This window comes from Ambystoma mexicanum, chromosome 5p (assembly GCF_040938575.1).
Source record: "Ambystoma mexicanum isolate Mex_15411 chromosome 5p, UKY_AmexF1_1, whole genome shotgun sequence".
NCBI classification, from domain to species: Eukaryota; Metazoa; Chordata; class Amphibia; order Caudata; family Ambystomatidae; genus Ambystoma; species Ambystoma mexicanum.
The window spans coordinates 743,606,637-743,630,844 of record NC_090930.1 but is presented as its reverse complement, the minus strand read 5'-3'; the positions used below and the strand labels follow the sequence as shown (position 1 = coordinate 743,630,844).

At 39.0% G+C, this 24,208-nt stretch overlaps 16 non-coding genes across 16 annotated transcripts; 8 read left to right on the top strand and 8 right to left on the bottom strand.

The window, feature by feature from the left end:
* Positions 1 to 775: 775 nt before the first annotated feature.
* Positions 776 to 856, bottom strand: TRNAQ-UUG (transfer RNA glutamine (anticodon UUG)). Its single transcript has one exon. It is a non-coding gene; the product is annotated as a tRNA-Gln (tRNA).
* A 259-nt stretch (positions 857 to 1,115) lies between these two features.
* On the top strand, positions 1,116 to 1,187 carry TRNAQ-CUG (transfer RNA glutamine (anticodon CUG)). The gene has a single exon. It is a non-coding gene; the product is annotated as a tRNA-Gln (tRNA).
* Positions 1,188 to 4,214: 3,027 nt separating this feature from the next.
* Positions 4,215 to 4,286, top strand: TRNAQ-CUG (transfer RNA glutamine (anticodon CUG)). The gene has a single exon. It is a non-coding gene; the product is annotated as a tRNA-Gln (tRNA).
* A 914-nt stretch (positions 4,287 to 5,200) lies between these two features.
* TRNAQ-UUG (transfer RNA glutamine (anticodon UUG)) lies at positions 5,201 to 5,272 on the bottom strand. The gene has a single exon. It is a non-coding gene; the product is annotated as a tRNA-Gln (tRNA).
* Positions 5,273 to 5,531: 259 nt separating this feature from the next.
* TRNAQ-CUG (transfer RNA glutamine (anticodon CUG)) lies at positions 5,532 to 5,603 on the top strand. Its single transcript has one exon. It is a non-coding gene; the product is annotated as a tRNA-Gln (tRNA).
* A 4,287-nt stretch (positions 5,604 to 9,890) lies between these two features.
* On the bottom strand, positions 9,891 to 9,962 carry TRNAQ-UUG (transfer RNA glutamine (anticodon UUG)). The gene has a single exon. It is a non-coding gene; the product is annotated as a tRNA-Gln (tRNA).
* Positions 9,963 to 11,193: 1,231 nt separating this feature from the next.
* On the bottom strand, positions 11,194 to 11,265 carry TRNAQ-UUG (transfer RNA glutamine (anticodon UUG)). The gene has a single exon. It is a non-coding gene; the product is annotated as a tRNA-Gln (tRNA).
* A 2,356-nt stretch (positions 11,266 to 13,621) lies between these two features.
* On the top strand, positions 13,622 to 13,695 carry TRNAQ-CUG (transfer RNA glutamine (anticodon CUG)). Its single transcript has one exon. It is a non-coding gene; the product is annotated as a tRNA-Gln (tRNA).
* Positions 13,696 to 14,939: 1,244 nt separating this feature from the next.
* On the top strand, positions 14,940 to 15,011 carry TRNAQ-CUG (transfer RNA glutamine (anticodon CUG)). The gene has a single exon. It is a non-coding gene; the product is annotated as a tRNA-Gln (tRNA).
* Positions 15,012 to 15,925: 914 nt separating this feature from the next.
* On the bottom strand, positions 15,926 to 15,997 carry TRNAQ-UUG (transfer RNA glutamine (anticodon UUG)). Its single transcript has one exon. It is a non-coding gene; the product is annotated as a tRNA-Gln (tRNA).
* Positions 15,998 to 18,361: 2,364 nt separating this feature from the next.
* On the top strand, positions 18,362 to 18,433 carry TRNAQ-CUG (transfer RNA glutamine (anticodon CUG)). The gene has a single exon. It is a non-coding gene; the product is annotated as a tRNA-Gln (tRNA).
* Positions 18,434 to 19,346: 913 nt separating this feature from the next.
* On the bottom strand, positions 19,347 to 19,418 carry TRNAQ-UUG (transfer RNA glutamine (anticodon UUG)). The gene has a single exon. It is a non-coding gene; the product is annotated as a tRNA-Gln (tRNA).
* A 259-nt stretch (positions 19,419 to 19,677) lies between these two features.
* On the top strand, positions 19,678 to 19,749 carry TRNAQ-CUG (transfer RNA glutamine (anticodon CUG)). Its single transcript has one exon. It is a non-coding gene; the product is annotated as a tRNA-Gln (tRNA).
* A 914-nt stretch (positions 19,750 to 20,663) lies between these two features.
* Positions 20,664 to 20,735, bottom strand: TRNAQ-UUG (transfer RNA glutamine (anticodon UUG)). Its single transcript has one exon. It is a non-coding gene; the product is annotated as a tRNA-Gln (tRNA).
* A 2,340-nt stretch (positions 20,736 to 23,075) lies between these two features.
* On the top strand, positions 23,076 to 23,147 carry TRNAQ-UUG (transfer RNA glutamine (anticodon UUG)). Its single transcript has one exon. It is a non-coding gene; the product is annotated as a tRNA-Gln (tRNA).
* Positions 23,148 to 24,061: 914 nt separating this feature from the next.
* TRNAQ-UUG (transfer RNA glutamine (anticodon UUG)) lies at positions 24,062 to 24,133 on the bottom strand. The gene has a single exon. It is a non-coding gene; the product is annotated as a tRNA-Gln (tRNA).
* Positions 24,134 to 24,208: the final 75 nt, after the last annotated feature.

Below are 24,208 nucleotides of genomic sequence, written 5' to 3'. Positions count from 1 at the left end.
ACAATGAAACCCACCACTTTCTGTGGTGTGAAAGACCCATGGTGTAATGGTAGCACCCTGGAGGTTGAATCCAATAATTTGCATTCAAATCTCTGTAAGAGCTTACCATCAGTCGAACCTTTCCCTTATCGTTTATTGTGGATGTCTTCTTTGAAGAAAGGTATGATCCAACTAAAGTAAGTACATTCACGAATGGGCCCTTGGTCGGTACAAACAGTATTTATACACCTCAGGCCTTTTGTGAATTAAGAAAAGTGTGTTCTTCGTTCTATTTTTCATCTCAAACTGATACCTTCATTTTACAAACATGTAAAGACTGTTAAGACGCTTGATTAATATCATTGATTCTGAATATGGTCGCTTTTCATAGGATTAACCCTTTAACAATTTAGAAAGAGAATGGCGATACAATAGAGCTGCTTTTCCCAAAATGGTATTATTAATGTTGTTGCTGCATCTTCAAGTAAAAAGAGAATCCATTGGGTCACAGATTGAGCATGTTTCTTAACATTGAGTTAAGTTTGAACATTTCAAATCTTTTATGTATGTTTCCGATGCAGATCTGCCCATCGACTCAGAATGACCTCACTGTTCATACATTTAAAAAAAATGCATAAAGGTTAAGGTGCTAGGCACAAAAGTGGATTTTTATGAAAAGTTATGCCAGAGAGTGAGAGCGAAAATGAATACCCTACACCACTAACCTTATGAATATTACGATCTTTGGCCTATAATTTAAGACAAAAAGGAGACAAAGTGTGTTAGAGCAAGAGAGAGGTTCCACCGAGACTTGAACTCGGATCACTCGGATCGCTGGATTCAAAGGCCAAAGTGCTAACCATTACACCATGGAACCCTTGTTGAGCAGAGCTTCATAAAGGCAATGAGAATATAGGGCACAGTCAAGATTTTTACCGACCTATAGTAAGCGTTTACTGATATTATATCGAAGCAGCACTGTTGCTGTTGGATGCTGTGCAATCGCAAAGTATTGGCTTCATGCCTCATTTGGATCAAATTCTTCCTCTGGAGTCTAATGACATAGGAATATTACATATTTTCTCTGATGTGCTCTGTTTTGCCAGAATGAAGTGCATCATGCTACTGATTATGTAGGTTCCATGGTGTAATGGTTAGCACTCTGGATTCTGAATCCAGCGATCCGAGTTCAAATCCCGTTGGGACCTTGGGGCTGCTTCTCTTTTAGAGTTGCGTTTCATTTGCAGATAGATATAACAGCAATAGCTTTGCTTTACAGCCCACTTTGATGGCAGTCTTCTTTGACCAAAGAATATTAATAGTTTCTGGGGATGACTCTCTTTTGCCACAAAGAAACTGCCCACTCTCATATCTCCAAACCTCCAAGGTATAATGGCTATTAAACTGGCTTTTGATCTCAGCGATTTGCATTCAAAGCCCAGGAGGCCCCTAAAATCAGTTGAATTGTTTCCTGATAATTTAGAGTTTATTTCTTCTTTCCAGAAAGGTGTGATCCAAATAAAGTAAGTACATTTAAACAAGGGCACTTGATCAGTAAATGCACTACTTTCTAGAACTCATAACTCTTGTAAGTTATAAAAAGTTTGCTCTCCATACAGTTTGTCAGCTCAAAGAATTACATTTTTTACACATTTAATAAGACCATCAAATTGCTTGAAACATAGGAATGATTGTGAAAGTGAATATGATTCACCAAAATAATTGTATAACATTTTTTAATGTTAATAAAATAGGGCTTTTTCCAATCTTTTCACATCAATGTTGTTTCTGCATGTTCCAGTGAGCAGGGAATCTACTTCACATAGTGTGTACATTTTTCTTTTCATAGAGTTAAGGTTGGACATTATTCATCTGTGGAAAATGTTTCTGAGAGATATCTGGGTGCCCACTCTGATTGACCTTAGGGATTGTACATTAACGATATGTAGTTGCATCACTGTATTGGTATCAGGCACCAAAGTGCATTTAAATGTAATGTCGTGCATAGAGAGAGAGAGTGTGAAAACGGCTACCTGAGTCGACTGAACTTCTGAATATTAACTCTGTTGAATTGTAATTTGAGAAATTAGAAAATGGAGTGCCTCTGTTTTGGCATAATGAAGTTCAGCATTTGCGTAAGTATTTATGTTCCATGGTCTAATGGTTAGTAGGCTGGACTCTGAATTTAGTAATCCGACATGTTATAGCTATATTTTGTTTTCCTTTGGGTGTATTGTCATTTTATGCACATAGATTTCTTAGCAGTGGCTGTGATGAATAGTTCAATTTGATAGCAGCTTCCTTTCGAGAATTTGTAAAAAAAAGAATTAAATAGTCTCTCTGGATGACTCTGCTTTGATTTCTATGTGCACATTCCTTTTGCGTTTCAGAGGGATTGACCAACATACACAACAGTGCTTGGAAGACCTCTTCCTCCCTCATGGCATGTAAAGCTAAACTCTCTCCTACCTTGTGTTTTTTTACTTTTTAACTTCCCCTTCCGAGTCATGATCATGTAACTGAATTTACATTTTTAGATTTTAACTGCAGTAGTTGCTTGTTTTTCATTTTTATTTTTTGTGTACGCATACATCCCTTTTGGTGGGGAAGGAGGAATGATGTCTGTTTACTTATATTAGCTAATATAGGTCATTTTATGTCCGCTTACAATATGTGTCAGATTTTTTATGTCGTTTCCAATCAATGTCTAATATCAAGTGGTTTGCAGCAGTCATACAAAGGCACGTAACACCCCCAAAACACCTACATAAGTTAGAAATACTCCGGAAGAGTACTCAGTTTATGAAAAGGCGGTGAATCCAAAATAGAACTGTAAATGTAAGCTAGCAAGCAGACCGTGCACCCATGTTTGGAACTATGACCTGTGTGTTGCCCTCTATTAACAGAACAATGTAACTGCAGCCCATGTCACATAAAATAGAAAGTAGAGATTATGCAAATTAACTCCCAGAAGAGCCTGGTGTCACCCCAAAAGGTGTCATGCTTTTCACACCAAGAAACATCCACACATAGATCCCTGCGAACCTCAAAAACGTACAGGAAACCCTGTCCAGCGCTTTGCTCCCAGAGGAGATAAGGTTGAAAAACCACCCTATGTTAAAAGTGTCCATAATCCATGCCAGCTGCCCTGTCTATAGAACCTGGCCGTTCGGGGCCTAGGGGCATGAGTGGAAGGGTTTAACCTGCCTGGGTTCTTGGGCATGGTTTCATCATGCCTCAGTTTACAGTGGCACTCTGCCGCTTTGTCAGGCTTTAAAGAAGCCTGACTCCTGCAGAGCAAAAGATCTGATTATTTCCTTACATGTTTTGTACGTAAGAATGCGGATGGTGCTCTGAACCTCCTATGTTGGTTATTAAGCATGGTATACATACCATAGCATGTAACTGTGCCTACAAATGGAACATTTTGTTCATTTATTAGGGAGTTGTGAAAATGGCAAAATCAAATTGCCATTACTGACACAGACCAGCTGCCGCTGTCCGGACATTTCGTCGAAAGACATTTGGTCGACGTAATTTGGTCGAAAGCCAAATGGTCGATTTTTTATTTATTTATATATATATTTTTTTTAAGTTGTAGAGTAGGGAAAAAAAGGGGGTTTTAGAAAAAAAGGGGGTTGGGGGGAGCCCCCCAAGCCCCCCCCCCAAAAAAAAGTGAAAATAAAAAACAAAAGCAATTCGACCATTTGGTTTTCGACCAAATGGTTTCGACCAAATGTCCTGTCGACAAATTTTTTTCGACGAAATGTCTGGCAACCCAGCTGCCGACTGTTGCTATTGACAGGAGTTCCAGGTGAATAAACTGAGGAGATCACCAGTTCAATTACCTGTGAACGCATTTTGAAGCTCATTCACAACCAGTTCATGCCCGTTCTCTCCATTTTGGCTTTCTGGCTGGCCGAGGGGCCCTTCAGTAATGTTCTTTGCTAACCATTACACCATGGGCCCCTTGCTGGTGCAACCTGACAGAGTTGTAACAGAAATGAGAATCGAGATCTCATGCATCATTTTAACAAACTCATATTCCTAGCCCACGGATATTATGCAAATGTGGAACTGTTCAGTTGGTTGTTGCGCAATAGCAAACTCTTTGCTTTACAGCTCATTTGGATAGGATTCTTCCTCTGGAGGCATAAGATAAAAGAATATTGCATACATTCTCTAAAAGGCTCTTTTTTTGCTGCAATGACGTTCATCATGTCACTAAGTATGTAGGTTCCATGGTGTAATGGTTAGCACTCTGGACTCTGAATCCAGCGATCCGAGTTCAAATCTCAGTGGGACCTTGGGAATTACTGTGTTTGTTTTCCTCTCAGTGTCTTGTTTTAATAGCAATGACGCTGCTGTGTCGCCCACTTTCATAGCATTATTCCCTGGGTGCATTTGAAAAAAGAAAGATTTTCCATGGATGACGCTCTTTAGCCACAATGAAACCCACCACTTTCTGTGGTGTGAAAGACCCATGGTGTAATGGTAGCACCCTGGAGGTTGAATCCAATAATTTGCATTCAAATCTCTGTAAGAGCTTACCATCAGTCGAACCTTTCCCTTATCGTTTATTGTGGATGTCTTCTTTGAAGAAAGGTATGATCCAACTAAAGTAAGTACATTCACGAATGGGCCCTTGGTCGGTACAAACAGTATTTATACACCTCAGGCCTTTTGTGAATTAAGGAAAAGTGTGTTCTTTGTTCTATTTTTCATCTCAAACTGATACCTTCATTTTACAAACATGTAAAGACTGTTAAGACGCTTGATTAATATCATTGATTCTGAATATGGTCGCTTTTCATAGGATTAACCCTTTAACAATTTTGAAAGAGAATGGCGATACAATAGAGCTGCTTTTCCCAAAATGGTATTATTAATGTTGTTGCTGCATCTTCAAGTAAAAAGAGAATCCATTGGGTCACAGATTGAGCATGTTTCTTAACATTGAGTTAAGTTTGAAAATTTCAAGTCTTTTATGTATGTTTCCGATGCAGATCTGCCCATCGACTCAGAATGACCTCACTGTTCATACATTTAAAAAAAATGCATAAAGGTTAAGGTGCTAGGCACAAAAGTGGATTTTTATGAAAAGTTATGCCAGAGAGTGAGAGCGAAAATGAATACCCTACACCACTAACCTTATGAATATTACTATCTTTGGCCTATAATTTAAGACAAAAAGGAGACAAAGTGTGTTAGAGCAAGAGAAAGGTTCCACCGAAACTTGAACTCGGATCGCTGGATTCAAAGTCCAAAGTGCTAACCATTACACCATGGAACCCTTGTTGAGCGGAGCTTCATAAAGGCAATGAGAATATAGGGCACAGTCAAGATTTTTACTGACCTATAGTAAGCGTTTACTGATATTATATCGAAGCAGCACTGTTGCTGTTGGATGCTGTGCAATCGCAAAGTATTGGCTTCATGCCTCATTTGGATCAAATTCTTCCTCTGGAGTCTAATGATATAGGAATATTACATATTTTCTCTGATGTGCTCTGTTTTGCCAGAATGAAGTGCATCATGCTACTGATTATGTAGGTTCCATGGTGTAATGGTTAGCACTCTGGACCCTGAATCCAGCGATCCGAGTTCAAATCTCGGTGGGACCTTGGGGCTGCTTCTCTTTTAGAGTTGCCTTTCATTTGCAGATAGATATAACAGCAATAGCTTTGCTTTACAGCCCACTTTGATGGCAGTCTTCTTTGACCAAAGAATATTAATAGTTTCTGGGGATGACTCTCTTTTGCCACAAAGAAACTGCCCACTCTCATATCTCCAAAGCTCCAAGGTATAATGGCTATTAAACTGGCTTTTGATCTCAGCGATTTGCATTCAAAGCCCAGGAGGCCCCTAAAATCAGTTGAATTGTTTCCTGATAATTTAGAGTTTATTTCTTCTTTCCAGAAAGGTGTGATCCAAATAAAGTAAGTACATTTAAACAAGGGCACTTGATCAGTAAATGCACTACTTTCTAGAACTCATAACTCTTGTAAGTTATAAAAAGTTTGCTCTCCATACAGTTTGTCAACTCAAAGAATTACATTTTTTACACATTTAATAAAACCATCAAATTGCTTGAAACATAGGAATGATTGTGAAAGTGAATATGATTCACCAAAATAATTGTATAACATTTTTTAATGTTAATAAAATAGGGCTTTTTCCAATCTTTTCACATCAATGTTGTTTCTGCATGTTCCAGTGAGCAGAGAATCTACATTTTCTTTTCATAGAGTTAAGGTTGGACATTATTCATCTGTGGAAAATGTTTCTGAGAGATATCTGGGTGCCCACTCTGATTGACCTTAGGGATTGTACATTAACGATATGTAGTTGTATCACTGTATTGGTATCAGGCACCAAAGTGCATTTAAATGTAATGTCGTGCAGAGAGAGAGAGAGAGAGTGTGAAAACGGCTACCTGAGTCGACTGAACTTCTGAATATTAACTCTGTTGAATTGTAATTTGAGAAATTAGAAAATGGAGTGTAAGAGCAAGATAATGGTTCCACGATTCAAAGTCCAAAGTGCTAACCATTACACCATGGAACCCTTGCGAGATGCACCTGAGAGCGTTGAATCAGAAATGGCAATATAGAGCACATTTACAATTTTTACAGATTCATAGTCCCAATTGACTGATATCATACAAACACAGCAATGTTGTCGATTGACGTTGTGCTATAGCAATCTCTGTGCTTTATAGATCATGTAGATCAAATTCTTCCTCTTGAGGCATATGATTAAGCAATATTAAATATTGTTTCTGACTGCCTCTGTTTTGGCATAATGAAGTTCAGCATTTGCGTAAGTATTTAGGTTTCATGGTCTAATGGTTAGTAGGCTGGACTCTGAATTTAGTAATCCGACATGTTATAGCTAGATTTTGTTTTCCTTTGGGTGTATTGTCATTTTATGCACATAGATTTCCTAGCAGTGGCTGTGATGAATAGTTCAATTTGATAGCAGCTTCCTTTCGATAATTTGAAAAAAAAAGAATTAAATAGTCTCTCTGGATGACTCTGCTTTGATTTCTATGTGCACATTCCTTTTGCGTTTCAGAGGAATTGACCAACATACACAACAGTGCTTGGAAGACCTCTTCCTCCCTCATGGCATGTAAAGCTAACCTCTCTCCTACCTTGTGTTTTTTTACTTTTTAACTTCCCCTTCCGAGTCATGATCATGTAACTGAATTTACATTTTTAGATTTTAACTGCAGTAGTTGCTTGTTTTTCATTTTTATTTTTTGTGTACGCATACATCCCTTTTTGTGGGGAGGGGGGAGTGATGTCTGTTTACTTATATTAGCTAATATAGGTCATTTTATGTCCGCTTACAATATGTGTCAGTATTTTTTATGTCGTTTCCAATCAATGTCTAATATCAAGTGGTTTGCAGCAGTTATACAAAGGCACGTAACACCCCCAAAACACCTACATAAGTTAGAAATACTCCGGAAGAGTACTCAGTTTATGAAAAGGCGGTGAATCCCAAATAGAACTGTAAATGTAAGCTAGCAAGCAGACCGTGCACCCCTGTTTGGAACTATGACCTGTGTGTTGCCCTCTATTAACAGAACAATGTAACTGCAGCCCATGTCACATAAAATAGAAAGTAGAGATTATGCAAATTAACTCCCAGAAGAGCCTGGTGTCACCCCAAAAGGTGTCATGCTTTTCACACCAAGAAACATCCACACATAGATCCCTGCGAACCTCAAAAACGTGCAGGAAACCCTGTCCAGCGCTTTGCTCCCAGAGGAGATAAGGTTGAAAAACCACCCTATGTTAAAAGTGTCCATAATCCATGCCAGCTGCCCTGTCTATGGAACCTGGCTGTTCGGGGCCTAGGAACATGAGTGGAAGGGTTTAACCTGCTTGGGTTCTTGGGCATGGTTTTCTCATGCCTCAGTTTACAATGGCACTCTGCTGATTTGTCAGGCTTTAAAGAAGCCTGACTCCTGCAGAGCAAACGATCTGATTATTTCCTTACGTGTTTTGTACGTAAGAATGCGGATGGTGCTCTGAACCTCCTATGGTGGTTATTAAGCATGGTATACATACCATAGCATGTAACTGTGCCTACAAATGGAACATTTTGTTCATTTATTAGGGAGTTGTGAAAATGGCAAAATCAAATTGCCATTACTAACACAGACCAGCTGCCGCTGTCCGGACATTTCGTCGAAAGACATTTGGTCGACGTAATTTGGTCGAAAGCCAAATGGTCGATTTTTTTATTTATTTATATATATATTTTTTAGGTTGTAGTTTAGGGAAAAAAAGGGGTTTTTAGAAAAAAAGGGGGTTGGGGGGACCCCCCCAAACCCCCCCCACCAAAAAAAAAAAATGAAAATAAAAAACAAAAGCAATTCGACCATTTGGTTTTCGACCAAATGGTTTCGACCAAATGTCCTGTCGACAAATTATTTTCGACGAAATGTCTGGCAACCCAGCTGCCGACTGTTGCTATTGACAGGAGTTCCAGGTGAATAAACTGAGGAGATCACCAGTTCAATTACCTGTGAATGCATTTTGAAGCTCATTCACAACCAGTTCATGCCCGTTCTCTATATTTTGGCTTTCTGGCTGGCCGAGGGGCCCTTCAGTAATGTTCTTTGCTAACCATTACACCATGGGCCCCTTGCTGGTGCAACCTGACAGAGTTGTAACAGAAATGAGAATCGAGATCTCATGCATCATTTTAACAAACTCATATTCCTAGCCCACGTATATTATGCAAATGTGGAACTGTTTAGTTGGTTGTTGCGCAATAGCAAACTCTTTGCTTTACAGCTCATTTGGATAGGATTCTTCCTCTGGAGGCATAAGATAAAAGAATATTGCATACATTCTCTAAAAGGCTCTTTTTTTGCTGCAATGACGTTCATCATGTCACTAAGTATGTATGTTCCATGGTGTTATGGTTAGCACTCTGGACTCTGAATCCAGCGATCCGAGTTCAAATCTCGGTGGGACCTTGGGAATTACTGTGTTTGTTTTCCTCTCAGTGTCTTGTTTTAATAGCAATGACGCTGCTGTGTCGCCCACTTTCATAGCATTATTCCCTGGGTGCATTTGAAAAAAGAAAGATTTTCCATGGATGACGCTCTTTAGCCACAATGAAACCCACCACTTTCTGTGGTGTGAAAGACCCATGGTGTAATGGTAGCACCCTGGAGGTTGAATCCAATAATTTGCATTCAAATCTCTGTAAGAGATTACCATCAGTCGAACCTTTCCCTTATCGTTTATTGTGGATGTCTTCTTTGAAGAAAGGTATGATCCAACTAAAGTAAGTACATTCACGAATGGGCCCTTGGTCGGTACAAACAGTATTTATACACCTCAGGCCTTTTGTGAATTAAGAAAAGTGTGTTCTTCGTTCTATTTTTCATCTCAAACTGATACCTTCATTTTACAAACATGTAAAGACTGTTAAGACGCTTGATTAATATCATTGATTCTGAATATGGTCGCTTTTCATAGGATTAACCCTTTAACAATTTTGAAAGAGAATGGCGATACAATAGAGCTGCTTTTCCCAAAATGGTATTATTAATGTTGTTGCTGCATCTTCAAGTGAAAAGAGAATCCATTGGGTCACAGATTGAGCATGTTTCTTAACATTGAGTTAAGTTTGAACATTTCAAATCTTTTATGTATGTTTCCGATGCAGATCTGCCCATCGACTCAGAATGACCTCACTGTTCATACATTTAAAAAAAATGCATAAAGGTTAAGGTGCTAGGCACACAAGTGGATTTTTATGAAAAGTTATGCCAGAGAGTGAGAGCGAAAATGAATACCCTACACCACTAACCTTATGAATATTACTATCTTTGGCCTATAATTTAAGACAAAAAGGAGACAAAGTGTGTTTGAGCAAGAGAGAGGTTCCACCGAGACTTGAACTAGGATCGCTGGATTCAAAGTCCAAAGTGCTAACCATTACACCATGGAACCCTTGGTGAGCAGAGCTTCATAAAGGCAGTGAGAATATAGGGCACAGTCAAGATTTTTACTGACCTATAGTAAGCGTTTACTGATATTATATCGAAGCAGCACTGTTGCTGTTGGATGCTGTGCAATCGCAGAGTATTGGCTTCATGCCTCATTTGGATCAAATTCTTCCTCTGGAGTCTAATGATATAGGAATATTACATATTTTCTCTGATGTGCTCTGTTTTGCCAGAATGAAGTGCATCATGCTACTGATTATGTAGGTTCCATGGTGTAATGGTTAGCCCTCTGGACTCTGAATCCAGCGACCTTGGGGCTGCTTCTCTTTTAGAGTTGCCTTTCATTTGCAGATAGATATAACAGCAATAGCTTTGCTTTACAGCCCACTTTGATGGCAGTCTTCTTTGACCAAAGAATATTAATAGTTTCTGGGGATGACTCTCTTTTGCCACAAAGAAACTGCCCACTCTCATATCTCCAAAGCTCCAAGGTATAATGGCTATTAAACTGGCTTTTGATCTCAGCGATTTGCATTCAAAGCCCAGGAGGCCTCTAAAATCAGTTGAATTGTTTCCTGATAATTTAGAGTTTATTTCTTCTTTCCAGAAAGGTGTGATCCAAATAAAGTAAGTACATTTAAACAAGGGCACTTGATCAGTAAATGCACTACTTTCTAGAACTCATAACTCTTGTAAGTTATAAAAAGTTTGCTCTCCATACAGTTTGTCAGCTCAAAGAATTACACTTTTTACACATTTAATAAGACCATCAAATTGCTTGAAACATAGGAATGATTGTGAAAGTGAATATGATTCACCAAAATAATTGTATAACATTTTTTAATGTTAATAAAATAGGGCTTTTTCCAATCTTTTCACATCAATGTTGTTTCTGCATGTTCCAGTGAGCAGAGAATCTACTGCACATAGTGTTTACATTTTTCTTTTCATAGAGTTAAGGTTGGACATTATTCATCGGTGGAAAATGTTTCTGAGAGATATCTGGGTGCCCACTCTGATTGACCTTAGGGATTGTACATTAACGATATGTAGTTGCATCACTGTATTGGTATCAGGCACCAAAGTGCATTTAAATGTAATGTCGTGCAGAGAGAGAGAGAGAGAGAGAGAGAGAGAGTGTGAAAACGGCTACCTGAGTCGACTGAACTTCTGAATATTAACTCTGTTGAATTGTAATTTGAGAAATTAGAAAATGGAGTGTAAGAGCAAGATAATGGTTCCATCGAGACTTGAACTCGGATCGTTGGATTCAAAGTCCAAAGTGCTAACCATTACACCATGGAACCTTGCGAGATGCACCTGAGAGCGTTGAATCAGAAATGGCAATATAGAGCACATTTACAATTTTTACAGATTCATAGTCCCAATTGAGTGATATCATACAAACACAGCAATGTTGTCGATTGACGTTGTGCTATAGCAATCTCTGTGCTTTATAGATCATGTAGATCAAATTCTTCCTCTTGAGGCATATGATTAAGCAATATTAAATATTGTTTCTGACTGCCTCTGTTTTGGCATAATGAAGTTCAGCATTTGCGTATGTATTTAGGTTCCATGGTCTAATGGTTAGTAGGCTGGACTCTGAATTTAGTAATCCGACATGTTATAGCTATATTTTGTTTTCCTTTGGGTGTATTGTCATTTTATGCACATAGATTTCCTAGCAGTGGCTGTGATGAATAGTTCAATTTGATAGCAGCTTCCTTTCGAGAATTTGAAAAAAAAAAATTAAATAGTCTCTCTGGATGACTCTGCTTTGATTTCTATGTGCACATTCCTTTTGCGTTTCAGAGGGATTGACCAACATACACAACAGTGCTTGGAAGACCTCTTCCTCCCTCATGGCATGTAAAGCTAACCTCTCTCCTACCTTGTGTTTTTTTACTTTTTAACTTCCCCTTCCGAGTCATGATCATGTAACTGAATTTACATTTTTAGATTTTAACTGCAGTAGTTGCTTGTTTTTCATTTTTATTTTTTGTGTACGCATACATCCCTTTTTGTGGGGAGGGGGGAGTGATGTCTGTTTACTTATATCAGCTAATATAGGTCATTTTATGTCCGCTTACAATATGTGTCAGGATTTTTTATGTCGTTTCCAATCAATGTCTAATATCAAGTGGTTTGCAGCAGTCATACAAAGGCACGTAACACCCCCAAAACACCTACATAAGTTAGAAATACTCCGGAAGAGTACTCAGTTTATGAAAAGGCGGTGAATCCCAAATAGAACTGTAAATGTAAGCTAGCAAGCAGACCGTGCACCCCTGTTTGGAACTATGACCTGTGTGTTGCCCTCTATTAACAGAACAATGTAACTGCAGCCCATGTCACATAAAATAGAAAGTAGAGATTATGCAAATTAACTCCCAGAAGAGCCTGGTGTCACCCCAAAAGGTGTCATGCTTTTCACACCAAGAAACATCCACACATAGATCCCTGCGAACCTCAAAAACGTACAGGAAACCCTGTCCAGCGCTTTGCTCCCAGAGGAGATAAGGTTGAAAAACCACCCTATGTTAAAAGTGTCCATAATCCATGCCAGCTGCCCTGTCTATAGAACCTGGCCGTTTGGGGGCCTAGGAGCATGAGTGGAAGGGTTTAAACTGCCTGGGTTCTTGGGCATGGTTTCATCATGCCTCAGTTTACAATGGCACTCTGCCGCTTTGTCAAGCTTTAAAGAAGCCTGACTCCTGCAGAGCAAACAATCTGATTATTTCCTTACATGTTTTGTACGTAAGAATGCGGATGGTGCTCTGAACCTCCTATGGTGGTTATTAAGCATGGTATACATACCATAGCATGTAACTGTGCCTACAAATGCAACATTTTGTTCATTTATTAGGGAGTTGTGAAAATGGCAAAATCAAATTGCCATTACTGACACAGACCAGCTGCCGCTGTCCGGACATTTCGTCGAAAGACATTTGGTCGACGTAATTTGGTCGAAAGCCAAATGGTCGATTTTTTTATTTATTTATATATATATTTTTTAAGTTGTAGTTTAGGGAAAAAAAGGGGTTTTTAGAAAAAAAGGGGGTTGGGGGGACCCCCCAAACCCCCCCCCCAAAAAAAAAATATGAAAATAAAAAACAAAAGCAATTCGACCATTTGGTTTTCGACCAAATGGTTTCGACCAAATGTCCTGTCGACAATTTTTTTTTGACGAAATGTCTGGCAACCCAGCTGCCGACTGTTGCTATTGACAGGAGTTCCAGGTGAATAAACTGAGGAGATCACCAGTTCAATTACCTGTGAACGCATTTTGAAGCTCATTCACAACCAGTTCATGCCCGTTCTCTCCATTTTGGCTTTCTGGCTGGCCGAGGGGCCCTTCAGTAATGTTCTTTGCTAACCATTACACCATGGGCCCCTTGCTGGTGCAACCTGACAGAGTTGTAACAGAAATGAGAATCGAGATCTCATGCATCATTTTAACAAACTCATATTCCTAGCCCACGGATATTATGCAAATGTGGAACTGTTTAGTTGGTTGTTGCGCAATAGCAAACTCTTTGCTTTACAGCTCATTTGGATAGGATTCTTCCTCTGGAGGCATAAGATAAAAGAATATTGCATACATTCTCTAAAAGGCTCTTTTTTTGCTGCAATGACGTTCATCATGTCACTAAGTATGTAGGTTCCATGGTGTAATGGTTAGCACTCTGGACTCTGAATCCAGCGATCCGAGTTCAAAAATCTCGGTGGGACCTTGGGAATTACTGTGTTTGTTTTCCTCTCAGTGTCTTGTTTTAATAGCAATGACGCTGCTGTGTCGCCCACTTTCACAGCATTATTCCCTGGGTGCATTTGAAAAAAGAAAGATTTTCCATGGATGACGCTCTTTAGCCACAATGAAACCCACCACTTTCTGTAGTGTGAAAGACCCATGGTGTAATGGTAGCACCCTGGAGGTTGAATCCAATAATTTGCATTCAAATCTCTGTAAGAGCTTACCATCAGTCGAACCTTTCCCTTATCGTTTATTGTGGATGTCTTCTTTGAAGAAAGGTATGATCCAACTAAAGTAAGTACATTCACGAATGGGCCCTTGGTCGGTACAAACAGTATTTATACACCTCAGGCCTTTTGTGAATTAAGAAAAGTGTGTTCTTCGTTCTATTTTTCATCTCAAACTGATACCTTCATTTTACAAACATGTAAAGACTGTTAAGACGCTTGATTAATATCATTGATTCTGAATATGGTCGCTTTTCATAGGATTAACCCTTTAACAATTTTGAAAGAGAATGGCGATACAATAGAGCTGCTTTTCCCAAAATGGTATTATTAATGTTGTTGTTGCATCTTCAAGTAAAAAGAGAATCCATTGGGTCACAGATTGAGCATGTTTCTTAACATTGAGTTAAGTTTGAAAATTTCAAATCTTTTATGTATGTTTCCGATGCAGATCTGCCCATCGACTCAGAATGACCTCACTGTTCATACATTTAAAAAAAATGCATAAAGGTTAAGGTGCTAGGCACAAAAGTGGATTTTTATGAAAAGTTATGCCAGAGAGTGAGAGCGAAAATGAATACCCTACACCACTAACCTTATGAATATTACTATCTTTGGCCTATAATTTAAGACAAAAAGGAGACAAAGTGTGTTAGAGCAAGAGAGAGATTCCACCGAGACTTGAACTCGGATCGCTGGATTCAAAGTCCAAAGTGCTAACCTTTACACAATGGAACCCTTGTTGAGCAGAGCTTCATAAAGGCAATGAGAATATAGGGCACAGTCAAGATTTTTACTGACCTATAGTAAGCGTTTACTGATATTATATCGAAGCAGCACTGTTGCTGTTGGATGCTGTGCAATCGCAAAGTATTGGCTTCATGCCTCATTTGGATCAAATTCTTCCTCTGGAGTCTAATGATATAGGAATATTACATATTTTCTCTGATGTGCTCTGTTTTGCCAGAATGAAGTGCATCATGCCACTGATTATGTAGGTTCCATGGTGTAATGGTTAGCACTCTGGACTCTGAATCCAGCGATCCGAGTTCAAATCTCGGTGGGACCTTGGGGCTGCTTCTCTTTTAGAGTTGCCTTTCATTTGCAGATAGATATAACAGCAATAGCTTTGCTTTGCTTTACAGCCCACTTTGATGGCAGTCTTCTTTGACCAAAGAATATTAATAGTTTCTGGGGATGACTCTCTTTTGCCACAAAGAAACTGCCCACTCTCATATCTCCAAAGCTCCAAGGTATAATGGCTATTAAACTGGCTTTTGATCTCAGCGATTTGCATTCAAAGCCCAGGAGGCCCCTAAAATCAGTTGAATTGTTTCCTGATAATTTAGAGTTTATTTCTTCTTTCGAGAAAGGTGTGATCCAAATAAAGTAAGTACATTTAAACAAGGGCACTTGATCAGTAAATGCACTACTTTCTAGAACTCATAACTCTTGTAAGTTATAAAAAGTTTGCTCTCCATACAGTTTGTCAGCTCAAAGAATTACATTTTTTACACATTTAATAAGACCATCAAATTGCTTGAAACATAGGAATGATTGTGAAAGTGAATATGATTCACCAAAATAATTGTATAACATTTTTTAATGTTAATAAAATAGGGCTTTTTCCAATCTTTTCACATCAATGTTGTTTCTGCATGTTCCAGTGAGCAGAGAATCTACTGCACATAGTGTGTACATTTTTCTTTTCATAGAGTTAAGGTTGGACATTATTCATCTGTGGAAAATTTTTCTGAGAGATATCTGGGTGCCCACTCTGATTGACCTTAGGGATTGTACATTAACGATATGTAGTTGCATCACTGTATTGGTATCAGGCACCAAAGTGCATTTAAATGTAATGTCGTGCAGAGAGAGAGAGAGAGTATGAAAACGGCTACCTGAGTCGACTGAACTTCTGAATATTAACTCTGTTGAATTGTAATTTGAGAAATTAGAAAATGGAGTGTAAGAGCAAGATAATGGTTCCACAGAGACTTGAACTCGGATCGTTGGATTCAAAGTCCAAAGTGCTAACCATTACACCATGGAACCCTTGCGAGATGCACCTGAGAGCGTTGAATCAGAAATGGCAATATAGAGCACATTTACAATTTTTACAGATTCATAGTCCCAATTGACTGATATCATACAAACACAGCAATGTTGTCGATTGACGTTGTGCTATAGCAATCTCTGTGCTTTATAGATCATGTAGATCAAATTCTTCCTCTTGAGGCATATGATTAAGCAATATTAAATATTGTTTCTGACTGCCTCTGTTTTGGCATAATGAAGTTCAGCATTTGCGTAAGTATTTAGGTTCCATGGTCTAATGGTTAGGAGGCTGGACTCTGAATTTAGTAATCCGACATGTTATAGCTATATCTTGTTTTCCTTTGGGTGTATTGTCATTTTATGCACATAAATTTCCTAGCAGTGGCTGTGATGAATAGTTCAATTTGATAGCAGCTTCCTTTCGAGAATTTGAAAAAAAAAGAATTAAATAGTCTCTCTGGATGACTCTGCTTTGATTTCTATGTGCACATTCCTTTTGCGTTTCAGAGGGATTGACCAACATACACAACAGTGCTTGGAAGACCTCTTCCTCCCTCATGGCATGTAAAGCTAACCTCTCTCCTACCTTGTGTTTTTTTACTTTGTAACTTCCCCTTCCGAGTCATGATCATGTAACTGAATTTACATTTTTAGATTTTAACTGCAGTAGTTGCTTGTTTTTCATTTTAATTTTTTGTGTACGCATACATCCCTTTTTGTGGGGAGGGGGGAGTGATGTCTGTTTACTTATATTAGCTAATATAGGTCATTTTATGTCCGCTTACAATATGTGTCAGGATTTTTTATGTCGTTTCCAATCAATGTCTAATATCAAGTGGTTTGCAGCAGTCATACAAAGGCACGTAACACCCCCAAAACACCTACATAAGTTAGAAATACTCCGGAAGAGTACTCAGTTTATGAAAAGGCGGTGAATCCCAAATAGAACTGTAAATGTAAGCTAGCAAGCAGACCGTGCACCCCTGTTTGGAACTATGACCTGTGTGTTGCCCTCTATTAACAGAACAATGTAACTGCAGCCCATGTCACATAAAATAGAAAGTAGAGATTATGCAAATTAACTCCCAGAAGAGCCTGGTGTCACCCCAAAAGGTGTCATGCTTTTCACACCAAGAAACATCCACACATAGATCCCTGCAAACCTCAAAAACGTACAGGAAACCCTGTCCAGCGCTTTGCTCCCAGAGGAGATAAGGTTGAAAAACCACCCTATGTTAAAAGTGTCCATAATCCATGCCAGCTGCCCTGTCTATAGAACCTGGCCGTTCGGGGCCTAGGGGCATGAGTGGAAGGGTTTAACCTGCCTGGGTTTTTGGGCATGGTTTCATCATGCCTCAGTTTACAATGGCACTCTGCCGCTTTGTCAGGCTTTAAAGAAGCCTGACTCCTGCAGAGCAAAAGATCTGATTATTTCCTTACATGTTTTGTAAGTAAGAATGCGGATGGTGCTCTGAACCTCCTATGGTGGTTATTACGCATGGTATACATACCATAGCATATAGCATGTAACTGTGCCTACAAATGGAACATTTTGTTCATTTATTAGGGAGTTGTGAAAATGGCAAAATCAAATTGCCATTACTGACACAGACCAGCTGCCGCTGTCCGGACATTTCGTCGAAAGACATTTGGTCGACGTAATTTGGTCGAAAGCCAAATGGTCGATTTTTTTATTTATTTATATATATATTTTTTAGGTTGTAGTTTAGGGAAAAAAAGGGGTTTTTAGAAAAAAAGGGGGTGGGATCCCCCCCAAAACCCCCCCCCCCAAAAAAAAAAAGTGAAAATAAAAAACAAAAGCAATTCGACCATTTGGTTTTCGACCAAATGGTTTCGACCAAATGTCCTGTCGACAAATTTTTTTTGACGAAATGTCTGGCAACCCAGCTGCCGACTGTTGCTATTGACAGGAGTTCCAGGTGAATAAACTGAGGAGATCACCAGTTCAATTACCTGTGAACGCATTTTGAAGCTCATTCACAACCAGTTCATGCCCGTTCTCTCCATTTTGGCTTTCTGGCTGGCCGAGGGGCCCTTCAGTAATGTTCTTTGCTAACCATTACACCATGGGCCCCTTGCTGGTGCAACCTGACAGAGTTGTAACAGAAATGAGAATCGAGATCTCATGCATCATTTTAACAAACTCATATTCCTAGCCCACGGATATTATGCAAATGTGGAACTGTTTAGTTGGTTGTTGCGCAATAGCAAACTCTTTACTTTACAGCTCATTTGGATAGGATTCTTCCTCTGGAGGCATAAGATAAAAGAATATTGCATACATTCTCTAAAAGGCTCTTTTTTTGCTGCAATGACGTTCATCATGTCACTAAGTATGTAGGTTCCATGGTGTAATGGTTAGCACTCTGGACTCTGAATCCAGCGATCCGAGTTCAAATCTCGGTGGGACCTTGGGAATTACTGTGTTTGTTTTCCTCTCAGTGTCTTGTTTTAATAGCAATGACGCTGCTGTGTCGCCCACTTTCACAGCATTATTCCCTGGGTGCATTTGAAAAAAGAAAGATTTTCCATGGATGACGCTCTTTAGCCACAATGAAACCCACCACTTTCTGTAGTGTGAAAGACCCATGGTGTAATGGTAGCACCCTGGAGGTTGAATCCAATAATTTGCATTCAAATCTCTGTAAGAGCTTACCATCAGTCGAACCTTTCCCTTATCGTTTATTGTGGATGTCTTCTTTGAAGAAAGGTATGATCCAACTAAAGTAAGTACATTCACGAATGGGCCCTTGGTCGGTACAAACAGTATTTATACACCTCAGGCCTTTTGTGAATTAAGAAAAGTGTGTTCTTCGTTCTATTTTTCATCTCAAACTGATACCTTCATTTTACAAACATGTAAAGACTGTTAAGACGCTTGATTAATATCATTGATTCTGAATATGGTCGCTTTTCATAGGATTAACCCTTTAACAATTTTGAAAGAGAATGGCGATACAATAGAGCTGCTTTTCCCAAAATGGTATTATTAATGTTGTTGTTGCATCTTCAAGTAAAAAGAGAATCCATTGGGTCACAGATTGAGCATGTTTCTTAACATTGAGTTAAGTTTGAAAATTTCAAATCTTTTATGTATGTTTCCGATGCAGATCTGCCCATCGACTCAGAATGACCTCACTGTTCATACATTTAAAAAAAATGCATAAAGGTTAAGGTGCTAGGCACAAAAGTGGATTTTTATGAAAAGTTATGCCAGAGAGTGAGAGCGAAAATGAATACCCTACACCACTAACCTTATGAATATTACTATCTTTGGCCTATAATTTAAGACAAAAAGGAGACAAAGTATGTTAGAGCAAGAGAGAGGTTCCACCGAGACTTGAACTCGGATCGCTGGATTCAAAGTCCAAAGTGCTAACCATTACACCATGGAACCCTTGTTGAGCAGAGCTTCATAAAGGCAATGAGAATATAGGGCACAGTCAAGATTTTTACTGACCTATAGTAAGCGTTTACTGATATTATATCGAAGCAGCACTGTTGCTGTTGGATGCTGTGCAATCGCAAAGTATTGGCTTCATGCCTCATTTGGATCAAATTCTTCCTCTGGAGTCTAATGATATAGGAATATTACATATTTTCTCTGATGTGCTCTGTTTTGCCAGAATGAAGTGCATCATGCCACTGATTATGTAGGTTCCATGGTGTAATGGTTAGCACTCTGGACTCTGAATCCAGCGATTCGAGTTCAAATCTCGGTGGGACCTTGGGGCTGCTTCTCTTTTAGAGTTGCCTTTCATTTGCAGATAGATATAACAGCAATAGCTTTGCTTTGCTTTACAGCCCACTTTGATGGCAGTCTTCTTTGACCAAAGAATATTAATAGTTTCTGGGGATGACTCTCTTTTGCCACAAAGAAACTGCCCACTCTCATATCTCCAAAGCTCCAAGGTATAATGGCTATTAAACTGGCTTTTGATCTCAGCGATTTGCATTCAAAGCCCAGGAGGCCCCTAAAATCAGTTGAATTGTTTCCTGATAATTTAGAGTTTATTTCTTCTTTCGAGAAAGGTGTGATCCAAATAAAGTAAGTACATTTAAACAAGGGCACTTGATCAGTAAATGCACTACTTTCTAGAACTCATAACTCTTGTAAGTTATAAAAAGTTTGCTCTCCATACAGTTTGTCAGCTCAAAGAATTACATTTTTTACACATTTAATAAGACCATCAAATTGCTTGAAACATAGGAATGATTGTGAAAGTGAATATGATTCACCAAAATAATTGTATAACATTTTTTAATGTTAATAAAATAGGGCTTTTTCCAATCTTTTCACATCAATGTTGTTTCTGCATGTTCCAGTGAGCAGAGAATCTACTGCACATAGTGTGTACATTTTTCTTTTCATAGAGTTAAGGTTGGACATTATTCATCTGTGGAAAATGTTTCTGAGAGATATCTGGGTGCCCACTCTGATTGACCTTAGGGATTGTACATTAACGATATGTAGTTGCATCACTGTATTGGTATCAGGCACCAAAGTGCATTTAAATGTAATGTCGTGCAGAGAGAGAGAGAGAGTGTGAAAAGGGCTACCTGAGTCGACTGAACTTCTGAATATTAACTCTGTTGAATTGTAATTTGAGAAATTAGAAAATGGAGTGTAAGAGCAAGATAATGGTTCCACCGAGACTTGAACTCGGATTGTTGGATTCAAAGTCCAAAGTGCTAACCATTACACCATGGAACCCTTGCGAGATGCACCTGAGAGCGTTGAATCAGAAATGGAAATATAGAGCACATTTACAATTTTTACAGATTCATAGTCCCAATTGACTGATATCATACAAACACAGCAATGTTGTCGATTGACGTTGTGCTATAGCAATCTCTGTGCTTTATAGATCATGTAGATCAAATTCTTCCTCTTGAGGCATATGATTAAGCAATATTAAATATTGTTACTGACTGCCTCTGTTTTGGCATAATGAAGTTCAGCATTTGCGTAAGTATTTAGGTTCCATGGTCTAATGGTTAGGAGGCTGGACTCTGAATTTAGTAATCCGACATGTTATAGCTATATCTTGTTTTCCTTTGGGTGTATTGTCATTTTATGCACATAAGTTTCCTAGCAGTGGCTGTGATGAATAGTTCAATTTGATAGCAGCTTCCTTTCGAGAATTTGAAAAAAAAAGAATTAAATAGTCTCTCTGGATGACTCTGCTTTGATTTCTATGTGCACATTCCTTTTGCGTTTCAGAGGGATTGACCAACATACACAACAGTGCTTGGAAGACCTCTTCCTCCCTCATGGCATGTAAAGCTAACCTCTCTCCTACCTTGTGTTTTTTTACTTTTTAACTTCCCCTTCCGAGTCATGATCATGTAACTGAATTTACATTTTTAGATTTTAACTGCAGTAGTTGCTTGTTTTTCATTTTTATTTTTTGTGTACGCATACATCCCTTTTTCTGGGGAGGGGGGAGTGATGTCTGTTTACTTATATTAGCTAATATAGGTCATTTTATGTCCGCTTACAATATGTGTCAGGATTTTTTATGTCGTTTCCAATCAATGTCTAATATCAAGTGGTTTGCAGCAGTCATACAAAGGCACGTAACACCCCCAAAACACCTACATAAATTAGAAATACTCCGGAAGAGTACTCAGTTTATGAAAAGGCGGTGAATCCCAAATAGAACTGTAAATGTAAGCTAGCAAGCAGACCGTGCACCCCTGTTTGGAACTATGACCTGTGTGTTGCCCTCTATTAACAGAACAATGTAACTGCAGCCCATGTCACATAAAATAGAAAGTAGAGATTATGCAAATTAACTCCCAGAAGAGCCTGGTGTCACCCCAAAAGGTGTCATGCTTTTCACACCAAGAAACATCCACACATAGATCCCTGCGAACCTCAAAAACGTACAGGAAACCCTGTCCAGCGCTTTGCTCCCAGAGGAGAAAAGGTTGAAAAACCACCCTATGTTAAAAGTGTCCATAATCCATGCCAGCTGCCCTGTCTATAGAACCTGGCCGTTCGGGGCCTAGGGGCATGAGTGGAAGGGTTTAACCTGCCTGGGTTTTTGGGCATGGTTTCATCATGCCTCAGTTTACAATGGCACTCTGCCGCTTTGTCAGGCTTTAAAGAAGCCTGACTCCTGCAGAGCAAAAGATCTGATTATTTCCTTACATGTTTTGTATGTAAGAATGCGGATGGTGCTCTGAACCTCCTATGGTGGTTATTAAGCATGGTATACATACCATAGCATGTAACTGTGCCTACAAATGGAACATTTTGTTCATTTATTAGGGAGTTGTGAAAATGGCAAAATCAAATTGCCATTACTGACACAGACCAGCTGCCGCTGTACGGACATTTCATCGAAAGACATTTGGTCGACGTAATTTGGTCGAAAGCCAAATGGTCGATTTTTTTATTTATTTATATATATATTTTTTAGGTTGTAGTTTAGGGAAAAAAAGGGGGTTGGGGGGACCCCCCCAAACCCCCCTCCCCAAAAAAAAAAGTGAAAATAAAAAACAAAAGCAATTCGACCATTTGGTTTTCGATCAAATGGTTTCGACCAAATGTCCTGTCGACAAATTCTTTTCGACGAAATGTCTGGCAACCCAGCTGCCGACTGTTGCTATTGACAGGAGTTCCAGGTGAATAAACTGAGGAGATCACCAGTTCAATTACCTGTGAACGCATTTTGAAGCTCATTCACAACCAGTTCATGCCCGTTCTCTCCATTTTGGCTTTCTGGCTGGCCGAGGGGCCATTCAGTAATGTTCTTTGCTAACCATTACACCATGGGCCCCTTGCTGGTGCAACCTGACAGAGTTGTAACAGAAATGAGAATCAAGATCTCATGCATCATTTTAACAAACTCATATTCCTAGCCCACGGATATTATGCAAATGTGGAACTGTTTAGTTGGTTGTTGCGCAATAGCAAACTCTTTGCTTTACAGCTCATTTGGATAGGATTCTTCCTCTGGAGGCATAAGATAAAAGAATATTGCATACATTCTCTAAAAGGCTCTTTTTTTGCTGCAATGACTTTCATCATGTCACTAAGTATGTAGGTTCCATGGTGTAATGGTTAGCACTCTGGACTTTGAATCCAGCGATCCGAGTTCAAATCTCAGTGGGACCTTCGGAATTACTGTATTTGTTTTCCTCTCAGTGTCTTGTTTTAATAGCAATGACGCTGCTGTGTCGCCCACTTTCATAGCATTATTCCCTGGGTGCATTTGAAAAAAGAAAGATTTTCCATGGATGACGCTCTTTAGCCACAATGAAACCCACCACTTTCTGTGGTGTGAAAGACCCATGGTGTCATGGTAGCACCCCGGAGGTTGAATCCAATAATTTGCATTCAAATCTCTGTAAGAGCTTACCATCAGTCGAACCTTTCCCTTATCGTTTATTGTGGATGTCTTCTTTGAAGAAAGGTATGATCCAACTAAAGTAAGTACATTCACGAATGGGCCCTTGGTCGGTACAAACAGTATTTATACACCTCAGGCCTTTTGTGAATTAAGAAAAGTGTGTTCTTCGTTCTATTTTTCATCTCAAACTGATACCTTCATTTTACAAACATGTAAAGACCGTTAAGACGCTTGATTAATATCATTGATTCTGAATATAGTCGCTTTTCATAGGATTAACCCTTTAACAATTTTGAAAGAGAATGGCGATACAATAGAGCTGCTTTTCCCAAAATGGTAATATTAATGTTGTTGCTGCATCTTCAAGTAAAAAGAGAATCCATTGGGTCACAGATTGAGCATGTTTCTTAACATTGAGTTAAGTTTGAAAATTTCAAATCTTTTATGTATGTTTCCGATGCAGATCTGCCCATCGACTCAGAATGACCTCACTGTTCATACATTTAAAAAAAAATGCATAAAGGTTAAGGTGCTAGGCACAAAAGTGGATTTTTATGAAAAGTTATGCCAGAGAGTGAGAGCGAAAATGAATACCCTACACCACTAACCTTATGAATATTACTATCTTTGGCCTATAATTTAAGACAAAAAGGAGACAAAGTGTGTTAGAGCAAGAGAGAGGTTCCACCGAGACTTGAACTCGGATCGCTGGATTCAAAGTCCAAAGTGCTAACCATTACACCATGGAACCCTTGTTGAGCAGAGCTTCATAAAGGCAATGAGAATATAGGGCACAGTCAAGATTTTTACTGACCTATAGTAAGCG